The sequence below is a fragment of the Rhinopithecus roxellana genome, chromosome 11 (assembly GCF_007565055.1).
Source record: "Rhinopithecus roxellana isolate Shanxi Qingling chromosome 11, ASM756505v1, whole genome shotgun sequence".
NCBI classification, from domain to species: Eukaryota; Metazoa; Chordata; class Mammalia; order Primates; family Cercopithecidae; genus Rhinopithecus; species Rhinopithecus roxellana.
In genome coordinates, this window is record NC_044559.1 from 87,338,087 (window position 1) to 87,349,114 (window position 11,028).

Here is an 11,028-nt window from a genome sequence, read left to right on the forward strand (position 1 = left end):
ATTTCTTGAAACTGTCATCCTATGATACCTATTAACCAGAGAGATGATGCAGTGCGGTAGGGAAGCACGCAGACTTTGGAACAAGGCTGCCTGGGTTGACCGTGGCTCTGCCACTTACTAGCTTGAACCTTAAGTTCCTCAATTTTATCTGTGAAACACAGGACACCAACAGCAGCACCTACCTATGTGCGAACTATTCCTAACAGCATTTATAACACAATAAGCTCTAGAGAGGTGTTTATGAACAGCCAGCAGAACTAGTGTCCTAAGACACACGTTGGGAAACACTAATAGAGAACTGGAAGCCCTACAGAATTCTAGAGATGTCGTCTCTCCATAAGATTACAGACTGGTAGGAGAAAGGGTATGTAATTATGACTCAACACGTTAAGTCACGACCAAGGAGTATGTGCGGACTTTGGAACCCAAAGAAGGGAAGGAACTGCATTTCTAATGGTGAGGAAGGTTACAGGAAAGAATCTACAGCCAAACTGACACAAATCCCAAAACACGAGCAGGATTTCACCAAGCAGAAAAGTAGAGGATGACTGTGGCAAATAAAAAGTAGGTGCATAGTATGGCTGGGGACAGCGAGAAACCCAATTTGACTAGAGTGGACAGGAGCCGAAAGACGGGACAACGCACTTCACTGGAAATGCACTGACGCTAGGTTGTTACAGGCCCCGGTTTCCAAATTAGGGAGCTTGGGATCTCAGTCTACAGGGAAATAAGGAGTACCAACGTCAAAAACAACCAGCCAACCAAGGAAGGATCAGAGTCGCAAGTGAACCGAGTAGAAGAGGAAAAGACTAGGGGCAAGGAGACATGTTTCAAGGAAATTAAACCAGTTCCGGTAAGCAGACATGAAAGAGGCAATCAGACCAGAGAAGGGGAAAAAGGGCTGAGAGGTATTTCAAACACAGCAAAATATTGGGTGTGACATTTAGAGAAAGCTTAGATATGACCCCCCCCCCCCAAAAAAAGGGGGATAGGTCAGCATTCAGAGTGGGGAACGGAGAAAACCACGGTTGTAGCAAAGGTCCTCGAGATGGACACAGCAGTAGCAGCAGCATGTCCTGGGAAGCGGTGGGTGATAACTTGGGCTCATGTCAGGTTCAAATCCATCCTGGTCTTCTTCCCAGGTGGGGCCAGCTAAGACGTGAGCAATTTGAGTAACTGGGCGGGAAGCAGTTATGGGAATGCTGGGCCCGCCCTGCAAGACTGTCAGAGCAGGGAAAGGGCTTGGACCGAGCATCACTTCTAGTAAGATCCAGGCTGATGGCATTTTATTTCTCCCCTCCCAGAAAGGACTCCACAGGGGTACTCTGGATGAGCTGAGACATTAACATCGGGAGTCCAGATCCCTTTCAGGAGCTCATTTTGCCCCCCGGAGACCTTCCTCCTCTTCCCCACTTGCTGACAGGTGCCTGGGATGTCTATCCAAAGGAGACGGTTTAGTCCCTTCTCTCTCTTCCACACGGGCCACAAAATTGCCAAGCTCCATCTGCACCCATGAAACTACATTGTGACATGGCCGCTTGACATGAGAATATAGTGACATAGCCAAATTTATAGGCTAGTGTGTTTTCAACATTTATTTTCTTACCAGCAATGATGCTCAAATACTCTCACCCTATCTCTAACGCCCCTCATGCTCTTAATCACATCCTCAGCCTAATCACATCCTTGGGCTTCACTCAGGGATAAGGATAAAGTTCAGGGATGCATTTTGGGCCAGCACAGTCCACTGTACACATTACCTGAAAATTAAAAAAATAAATTCTTTTTTCTTGTTGTCCTATGTCAGGATGGCTGCAACAAAACCAAAACAAAATTTCCTACCCCAGGCTGTGATTCTTTCCATCTCCACCTGGGTCAGCCAAATCTCCAGGTAGTATTAGCTCATCTAATTAGCTGCCTTTCCTCTCTTGCAGCTGAAAACCACACCCAGAGCACATCAGTCATGTCCGGCCCTGTGTGAAAGCCCCGTTCTCTTCCTGCTGACGTTCCACTTTGAAGCTAATTGCCCTGGCCAAGAACACATACCTGCCAGTGTGACCCTGAAGTACGCTGCTACCTGGTGTTTTGCCCGACAGCTCCCGGCATCCAGGCGTTTCCTGGTCAACTGCTGGAGACACCTGAGCACCACCCTGTGCCAGCAGCAGGGCCCAGACCAGTGTTGTGCCACCTCGCTCTCTCAGGCTGCACCTGCCATCCGCTATGATCCTCAAAACCGGGAAGGGCTCTCTGCTCCAAAAACTTCCTTCCTAACAAGCTCCACTGATAAATTAAAGGCTTCATTCCCCCATCAGATAAAAAGCTAAAACGCAACGAATGATCCCAGAAAAAGTTAAATAACCGTTCCACCTGGAAACTTGAACGGCCCTTCTTGGCAAGCTGATTTTAATCCAACAGAATTAGGAGACACAGAGAGCCTGGCAGAGGGAAGTGGCAGGATGTGGTCGGGGACTGCCCAGAGACAAATCACTTCTACCACGCTGGCATATGGCGCCTTTGCTATGTGCCAGGCACGGCGCTGGATGGGCTCTTTGTGCATCATTTACGCAGCAGAGTGACCCAGTGAAATGGGCATTATTTCCATTTTGTAGGAGAGCAAACGAGTTCAGATGTGAAGTATCGGTCTAAGGCCAAACAGCCACTAATCGGCACAGCATAAGCGTTATGTTCCACAAGTTCCCTGACGGCCATCTGGGCGCACAGGTGGTGACAGCCTGGGTCATCCCACTCCCACTGGATGCGCCCTGGTAGCGACCGGAGCACAGCCCACTGTCAGGTCGATGGGAAAGCCTGCTTGGCAAGGAGGCTCCCCCATGGGCGCAGGACACGGGGTAGGGCTGGTCACAGCCATTAGTTCGTTGACCTTGGCCTCAAATGCTAGCTGCAACCCCCGTGAGCCGGGGACACCCTGGCGGAGTGCATGCACGCGTCGTGGCCTCCCCGCGCTAGCTGGGCGCGCGTGACTGTCTAATGGGGCCGGCGCCAGCGTCCCACACCGCGAACTCAGACGAGCGAGGACAGAAACGGTTTCTCCACTCACAACCGCTCCTTTGCACTCACATCCCGTCGGTTTGGGTGTCCCGAGTTGGGACATTAGGTTCTGTTGGTCCCGCTTTCCTCAGGCCTGGCCCTAAGCCTCGGCGGGAGGTGGGGGAGTGGGGCGCGGGTGGTGCGTGGCTTACCTGGCGTTAGATTGGGATCCCGCGCGGCCGACTCCCTCTTCCCCTTCCCGGCAGCGTCCTCGTGCTGCTTCTCAGTGGGTGGGCCCTAGCCCCTACCCTTGACCCTCGACCCCGGCAGAGGTGGAGTTGGTCCCACCGCACCTAGGGGCACCCCTCGAGGGCAGCACACGCCTGCTTCCGGCCTGGAGCACCTGCGAGACCGCGAGGAACTCTGGGACATCCGGTTGCTGGCGCACAGCTCTCTGGGACCAGACGCAGGTGAGGTGGAGTGGGCGGAACCGCTCAAAGCCACGCCCACGTCCTGTCCCACGCCCTGGCTGTCGGCACCTGCGGAGTCTATTGCCCTCTATCCCTCCTGCTGCAGCTAGCTGAGGCAAGAGGGGCAGAGAGCAGCTACGGTCACCATAGCTACTTTCTAATGCACTCCAGAACTTTTCCCATCCCAGGCAGAAAAATAAAACCCAGCAAGAATTCTTTCCACTATTTCCTGTTTTACACTAGACTACAATTCTTAAACTTGGAAGCCAAGCATTTAGTCCTTCGGATTTTTTAGTCTTTTTGGTTTCACCCTCCTTTGGGGTAGAGATGCCAGAGAAAATACAGGGCGCTCAGTCGCAGGAAAACAATAAACGTAAATATTGTCCATGCAATATTTGGGACATACTGAAACTGTTGTTTATCTGTTATTTTTAAATTTATCTAGGCATCCTCTGGTTTTATTTGCTAAATCTGGCAACCCTACTTTGGGGAAACAGAGGCCACTTCTGGTACCCTCAATCAGGGTAGTGTCACGGGGTAGAAGGCATGTGTTTGTCCCTGGGAGGTAAGTACCTTGATAGTTCACAATCATCTCCTCACATGCCAAAAAGGCACCCCTCCCATGAACGTTTTTAAAGGAAGCATAATAGGGTCATTTTATCTGCCAAACCCACGGAGTTGTATCCTCTCAAGTATTTATTTGGAACAAATAAAGTTGTCATATATTACATAAGATAGAATGCACATGTTTCCATAAATAGCATTGATGCAGGGCAGGCAAGCCCCAAAACTGCTTGACTTTGTCCAGGAAAGAATTCAAGAGTGAGCCCCTGGTGTTAGCAATCTATTATTGAACCATACTGCTCCTTGCCAGGCTAACTCATAGGCAGTGTGCCCAGAGCTGCACTTGTGGGCTCTTAGCAACTGCATTTATATCCACTTGTGCCCACTTTCAATCACATGCAAATTGAGGGTTGGGTTATTCAGAACTTTCTAGGAAAGAAGAAATAACTTCCGAGTCACTGCCTTGTAAGTAGCTTCCTGTTGTTGCCATGACGTTGGTAAACTGAAATGGCACTGATGGGAGTGTCTTATGTGAATGAGCAATGAGGGCAGCCAGGCACCTGGTTTTGTCACCATCTGCTGGCTCCTGCTTGTTTTTTCACTTCATCCTATGGAGATAGGGAGGTAAGTCCTGCTGGTCTCCTCCCTCATTTCCCTCTCAAAGATTAGATATTGCTCCTTACTCTTAAGGGGACAGCAGAAGAGCAGAGGTCTTTCTTCTGTAACCACTTCTTCCTGATTTTATGGGCATAGGCCCTGCCTAGTGTTGGAGGAGTAAAATCTCTGGACCTGATCTAAGGGGCCCCATAGCAGGATGTTTGTATTCTCCGAGTCAGACGACTGGATGGGTGGGAAGCCTTGCACAGCATCATCTTCACGTGGAATTGTCATAGTCTAGAAGACACAGACTTTACTAAGAAGTTAAACGGCGGTCAGGAGCGGTGGCTCATGCCTGTAATCCCAGCATTTTGGGAGGCCAAGACAGATGGATCACCTGAGGTCGGGAGTTTGAGACCAGCCTGACCAACATGGAGAAACCCCATCTCTACTAAAAATACAAAATTAGCCAGGCATGGTGGTGCATGCCTGTAATCCCAGTTACTCAGGAGGCTGAGGCAGGAGAATCGCTTGAACCCAGGAGGCACAGGTTGCGGTGAGTCGAGATCGCACCACTGCACCCCAGCCTGGGCAATAAGAGCGAAACTCTGTCTCAGAAAAAAAAAAAAAAAAGAAGAAGTTAAGCAAGGGTCAAAAATTAGTAATAATAAAATAGCTGTCAGAGGTCTTAGGAAAGGTAAAAAAAAAAAAAAAGTGAGAATAATAGGTGCGGTTTATTTTGCATACACTCTTCCTTGTCATGTTATTTATTGGTGCATTTGTGAAACAGCAGGTTTAAGTCTTCTAGGGGTTCACAAGTGTGAGTCATGGTGTCCTCCTCTTATACCTGTGGGGACTTAAGAGAAACAGGTTTCATCCCGGACAGGTGTACCCAGCTAGTGATTCCCTGAAGTTTAATAGCAGTGAGGACACTTTACAATACCTGATAAGTGGTCATTGATCCAGCAGTGGGGGAGTCCTTTTTTAAAAATTTTCAGTAAGGCAAAGCTGCTGGTTGAATAGGGGAAGCTATTCTTTTCTTCTGTGGGAAAGGGCAATCCTTCCATTTGCACCTTGCCTAAATTTCAAGGGGAGGCACAGTGAGGCATGTCCAACCCCCTATTTCCTGTCATTGCCTGAGTTTTTCAGCTTTCTTTGGGATTCTCTTTAGCCAAGGGATTTACAGCCAACTAAACATTCTAGGCCAAACAGGAATGGAGGTAGGCAGGCATTCATTAGCCCTTAAAACCCTTTTAAGCAATATAAGAGTCAAAACCTAAAAGCCAAAAATAAGCCTATACATCAAGGAAAAACCAAGAGTACAGATTCAAGTTATACCAGGGGAAAACATGGCTTTTAAAGGCCTGTAAGATAAAATATTTTAGCATCAGGCCATAACAACAGTGGGAACCAGAGGAAACAATATTAAAGGCACTGATGAAAAAGCTAAAGGAGACAGTTACCATTGCAGGCCTTCTCAAACAGGGACAGCACCAAAAGCAGCCTGACACAACAGTTGAACTTTTGAGTTAGGAATCTGTATTAGCCCATTTTCATGCTACCGATAAAGACATACCCAAGACTGGGCAATTTACCAAAGAAAGAGGTTTAATGGACTTATAGTTCCACGTGGCTGGGGAGGCCTCACAATCATGGTGGAAGGCAAGGAGGAGCAAGTCACACCTTACATGGATGGCAGCAGGCAAAAAGGGAGCTTGTTCAGGGAAACTCCCATTTTTAAAACTGCCAGATCTCATGAGACTTATTCACTATCACGGGAACAGCACAGGAAAGACCCACCCCCATGATTCAATTACCTCCCACTGAGCTCCTCCTATGACATGTGGGAACTGTGGGAGCTACAATTCAAGATTTGATGGGGGACGTGGCCTAAACATATCAGAATCTGTGAAGTTTTTCAAAGAAACAAGTTATAGAATTGAAAAGCAAACATTTTTGTAATTTTATTAACAGCAAATCTATACCTTAGGAAAACCTTGTTTTAACATGGGACTGTTCTCTAGAAAGACTATTAGAAACAATTCTCTTTTAATGACAGCCAAATTAATTACACACAAAATTCCTTTATAAATTCCCCTTTACGAACCTTATCACAACTTAGACCACCTCTGACACGCTTGGACTTTCTGACTTGTCTAATACTACTGCTTATTTAAATAATCAGTCATTCTGCCCTAGGACAAGAATTTATCATATAAAATCTTTTTTAAAGAAAATTACTCTTTAATATCCTTCCTTACCACTAACTTTTTTTTACATCTCTCTTTTCTACTTACTGGTGTCTTTATATTTTGAACTTCCTTTTTAATAACTTCTGACTTAGACAAAAACTATTCTTTTCCCCAATAAAGGATACATCTTCTTTGGCATATTTTATATAAACCTAGGAAGCAAGAAATCCTAAACTATCTACCAGATATTGAGACTTTATAGATAAGGAACCATTCCATAATTTTAAGACTTTAAACCACACGAAAAGCTCATCATTTAAAGCCATTTTAATCATTCTAAAGCCTACAAATATCAGTGGTTTACCTAGATAAAAATTTTAAAGTTAAATTTTAGAAGATGCAATATTCCCTTTAAACTAATAAGTTTAGATTAGTCTTATGTGTTTAATTTATGAGTGATCTTTTACTTATAAGCCAATTTGATAGCACACTAGACACAACACACATCACACAAAGTGACCTATCCAAGACCGCTGGATCCAAATTATTTGCAACATTGGGTCCTGTCTACCTGGCCAAATTTTGTTTGCCCTGATAGGTATGGAAAACAGGGAGAGTCAAGGAAGGGGATCCCCTAGAAGGGAGGGAGCAAACCCCATTGCTCAAGGAGAGACCTGAGCCAGCAGAGAGTCCACTCAGCAGCAGAGACACCAAAGAGAAACACTCAGTTGACCACTTGTCTACACAGAGGGAAAATGTCTGTCAGTCAGGTCAAGGGCCCAGGACCCCCAGTAATTTTACTTGAGCGAGGCAGCTGGTTGGGAGTGAATGGAAGAAGGTTAGCTCTAGTATTGACGGGTAGCTTTCTCCCTACCCTCTTTCACCAGGATGGTTAGAACATTCTCATTGACAATGGCCCTCTTGCTTATAGTAGGCACGCTGATTCCAGCCCAGGGACCAGCCAGTCAGGGGCTTTCATCTGGGTATCCCAGATGCTGATCTAGTGATACTTTCTTGGGATAGGTAACCCTGAGGGGGCAGATGGTTTACAGCATTCACTAGCAATTGTGCTTTTTGACTATTTCTTTTGGGTCTCTCTGCCCGCTTTGCCCTGTCCCTATTGTAAACTCTACGGACCAAGTCCAAGAGTTGGCTCATCGGGGTTTGGGGTCCCACTGCTGCTTTTTATAGCTTCCTTCTAATGTCAGAGGCAGACTGAGTCATAAAATGCATACCCAAGACAACTTCCCCTTCTGGGGTGTCTGGATTTACCTTAGTATATTTCCTAAGTGCCTCATCCAAACAGCCCTGAAACAGAATGGGATTTTCATTTTTCCCTAAGTTACTTTGTTAACATTGTTAGGATTAACTGGCTTAACCACACACCTTTTTCTCTGCTTCTTCTCCGCAGCACAGAAAGTGGATGACAATACTTACAAGTCATGCCAAGTTAAATCAAAGAACATGGTCAATTTAATAAACTCTTCTTTAAACTTTCCTGGATTCTCTAAGAACTGGCCAGATTTTTCCTTGCATGAAGCCAAGCCAGGCATAGAAAAAGGTGCATGTACTCTGATTATTCCTTTATTCCTGTTGGCTACCTCCCACAATGGACGCAGATTTGATTTCAGGGGCTGATACAGGACTCCACTTTTGGTGGTACTGGTTGGGTTTACTTCCTCAAGCAGTCGGGGGGATAGGCTGGGGATAGTTGGATAAGGGGGAGGGGTTCCTGATGACCTTAGGGTGGAATCCTGTGTTACAGACCTGGTGGGAACCCTCCCCCTGAATTGGGGGTGCTGAGGAGACTCTGGGGGAGGGTGTAGGCCTTCTAGGGGAACAGCTAGGAGGGAATGCCTTAGGCACGACTTCCTGGTGCCTGGAAGTAGCATAGGCCAGTAAAGGGCCATAAAAGCCTGTACCAAAGGGACCTCTTCCCATTTTCCTTTTTTATTGAGACTCTGCTCTGTCACGCAGGCTGGAGTGCAGTGGCACAATCACAGCTCACTGCAGCCTCCAACCCTTGGGCTCAAATGATCCTCCTGCCTCAACCTCCCAGAGTAGCTAGGACTACAGGTGCATATCACCATGCCCAGCTATTTTGTTTTTTAATTTTTTGTAGAGATGGGGTATTGCTATGTTGCCCAGACTGGTCTTGAACTCCTAGCCTCAAGCTATCCTCCCTCCTCGACCTCCCAAAGTGCTGGGATTAAAGGCAGGAGCCACTGCACCTGGCCCTTCCTTTTTTTAAAAAAACCAAGTAAGTCCAGTTATAAAATAGCATTATGGTATAAAGAACCACGTTTAAGCCACATCTCTTGGTTTTCTAATTTTTATTGGGCGCAAATGACGCTGTAATAGAAAATGAGTTTCTTTTTAAGTCGAATTTCAATTTTCACCAAAAGCCTTAAAGACACCCTGCTGGCAAGTCTTTTAGGATGCTCGCCATTGTCCCCTTGTCTAAGAAGGATCTTCACCAGACAAAGAAGTTTTTCTAAGGCTAGTGAGAGGGAAAGCAACTGGGCCCTTGCAGTTCCTCCTTTCAGATTCCGACTTCCTGTAGAGAAGGTGTACATACAGATAGCAAGGTGTTACAAAAGTAGATTATAAGTGTTTGCCAGTGAATTAAACACTACAAAAGTATTTTTATTATACAAAGTGCAGAAGGGAAAGTGTAAATAAAGTAACAATAAGAAACGAAAATGCTTCTATGGAAAATGAGAACTTTAGGGCAGAAAAAAAGAAAAGGCAAGACTAAGACTCCCCTAGGGTGGGCCTCCAACCCACAATGCTAGAGGGAATGTCAATGCTGAAAACCCCAGAGCATCTTGGGGGCAGCCAACAATACCAAATGTCAAAAAAACCCAGAGTACCCAAGTATCAGCCAATGAGGATCCCGCCACCAAATGCCAAAAGCCCTAGAGCACCCAATAAGCCAGAAAACAGTGAACCCCAAAGGCCAGGTAGGGCCACAGAACAACGTGATTCTGGTGTCCCAGAATCAACACACCAGGAGACCTCTCCAACCAAGTGTCCTGCCTTAAGCGATACCCAAACACAGTTAGAAGGGAACCAAAGCAAAAACTACAAATGAAATATGCATTTCAGGCTGGGCATGGTGGCTCACACCTATAATCCCAACACTTTGGGAGGCCGAGCCAGGCGGAACACTTGAGGTCAGGGTTTCAAGACCAGGCCGGACAACATGACGAAACCCCCTCTCTACTAAAAGTACAAAAATTAGCCAGGTATAGTGGTACACTACTGCAGTCCCAGCTACTTGGGAGGCTGAGGCATGAGAATTGCTTAAACCCAGGAGGCGGTGGATGCGGTGAGCCAAGATCACGCCACTACACTCTAGCCTAGGCCGCAGAGAGACACTCCATCTCAAAAAAAAAAAAAAAAAAAAAATGTATTTCAAGGTGGAAAATAAAATGAAATAGCCAATGGAAAAACTATGTGGATGGCATTAGAGGAGAAACAGTGGAGAGAAAGGGTGACAAGGATATGGCAGGTCAGGTGTGCCTCTGTCCAGGGCAACCAAATAGCGGGGGGGCTTTGAATTGACTCCCTAGCCAAAGGCCTCATTTCCTGGCTCACCTGATACTGTTGGGGGTAGGGGATGCAAAGGGGACACTTACCTGTTTGCAGAAGCCACAGTGGTGCCAACCACTCTCTAACATGGCGCTCACGTGAAGGTCTCCTCCCCAGGTTTCCCCAGCTTGGGCAGACTTGGCTGCTGTGATGTGACCAGCATGCAGTCCAGTGTCCAGTCAATCAGGGTAGTGGGTCTCACACGAGGCAGTGCTTGGCCACTCACCCATCCACTCAGTTCTGCCTCCACCAACTGCAGGAAAGACCATGGCTTTCAAAAGGCATGTGGCTAGTGTTCCAGCTCTCTGCAGTCCCAACAGCTCTCCACAGCTTTGCCACATCAGCAACCACCAACTGCTGCCTTTTGCCATCTCGCCATCTTACCATCTCAACAATCACGGACTGTTACCTCGTACCGTCCCACAGGTCACAGTTTTGCTATCTTGCTGTCTCTCACCATTGCTGTGTCTCACTGTCTGGCTTCTTCCCTCTGTGGTTTCCAGGATGATGCAGGAAGGTGAGCCCCCAAATTGGGGCTTAACCCAGGAGGGATTTTGGCTTTATGCAGGAAAGAATTCAAGGGCCAGCCAGCACTGTTAGATAACAAGCTTTTATTGAAGGGC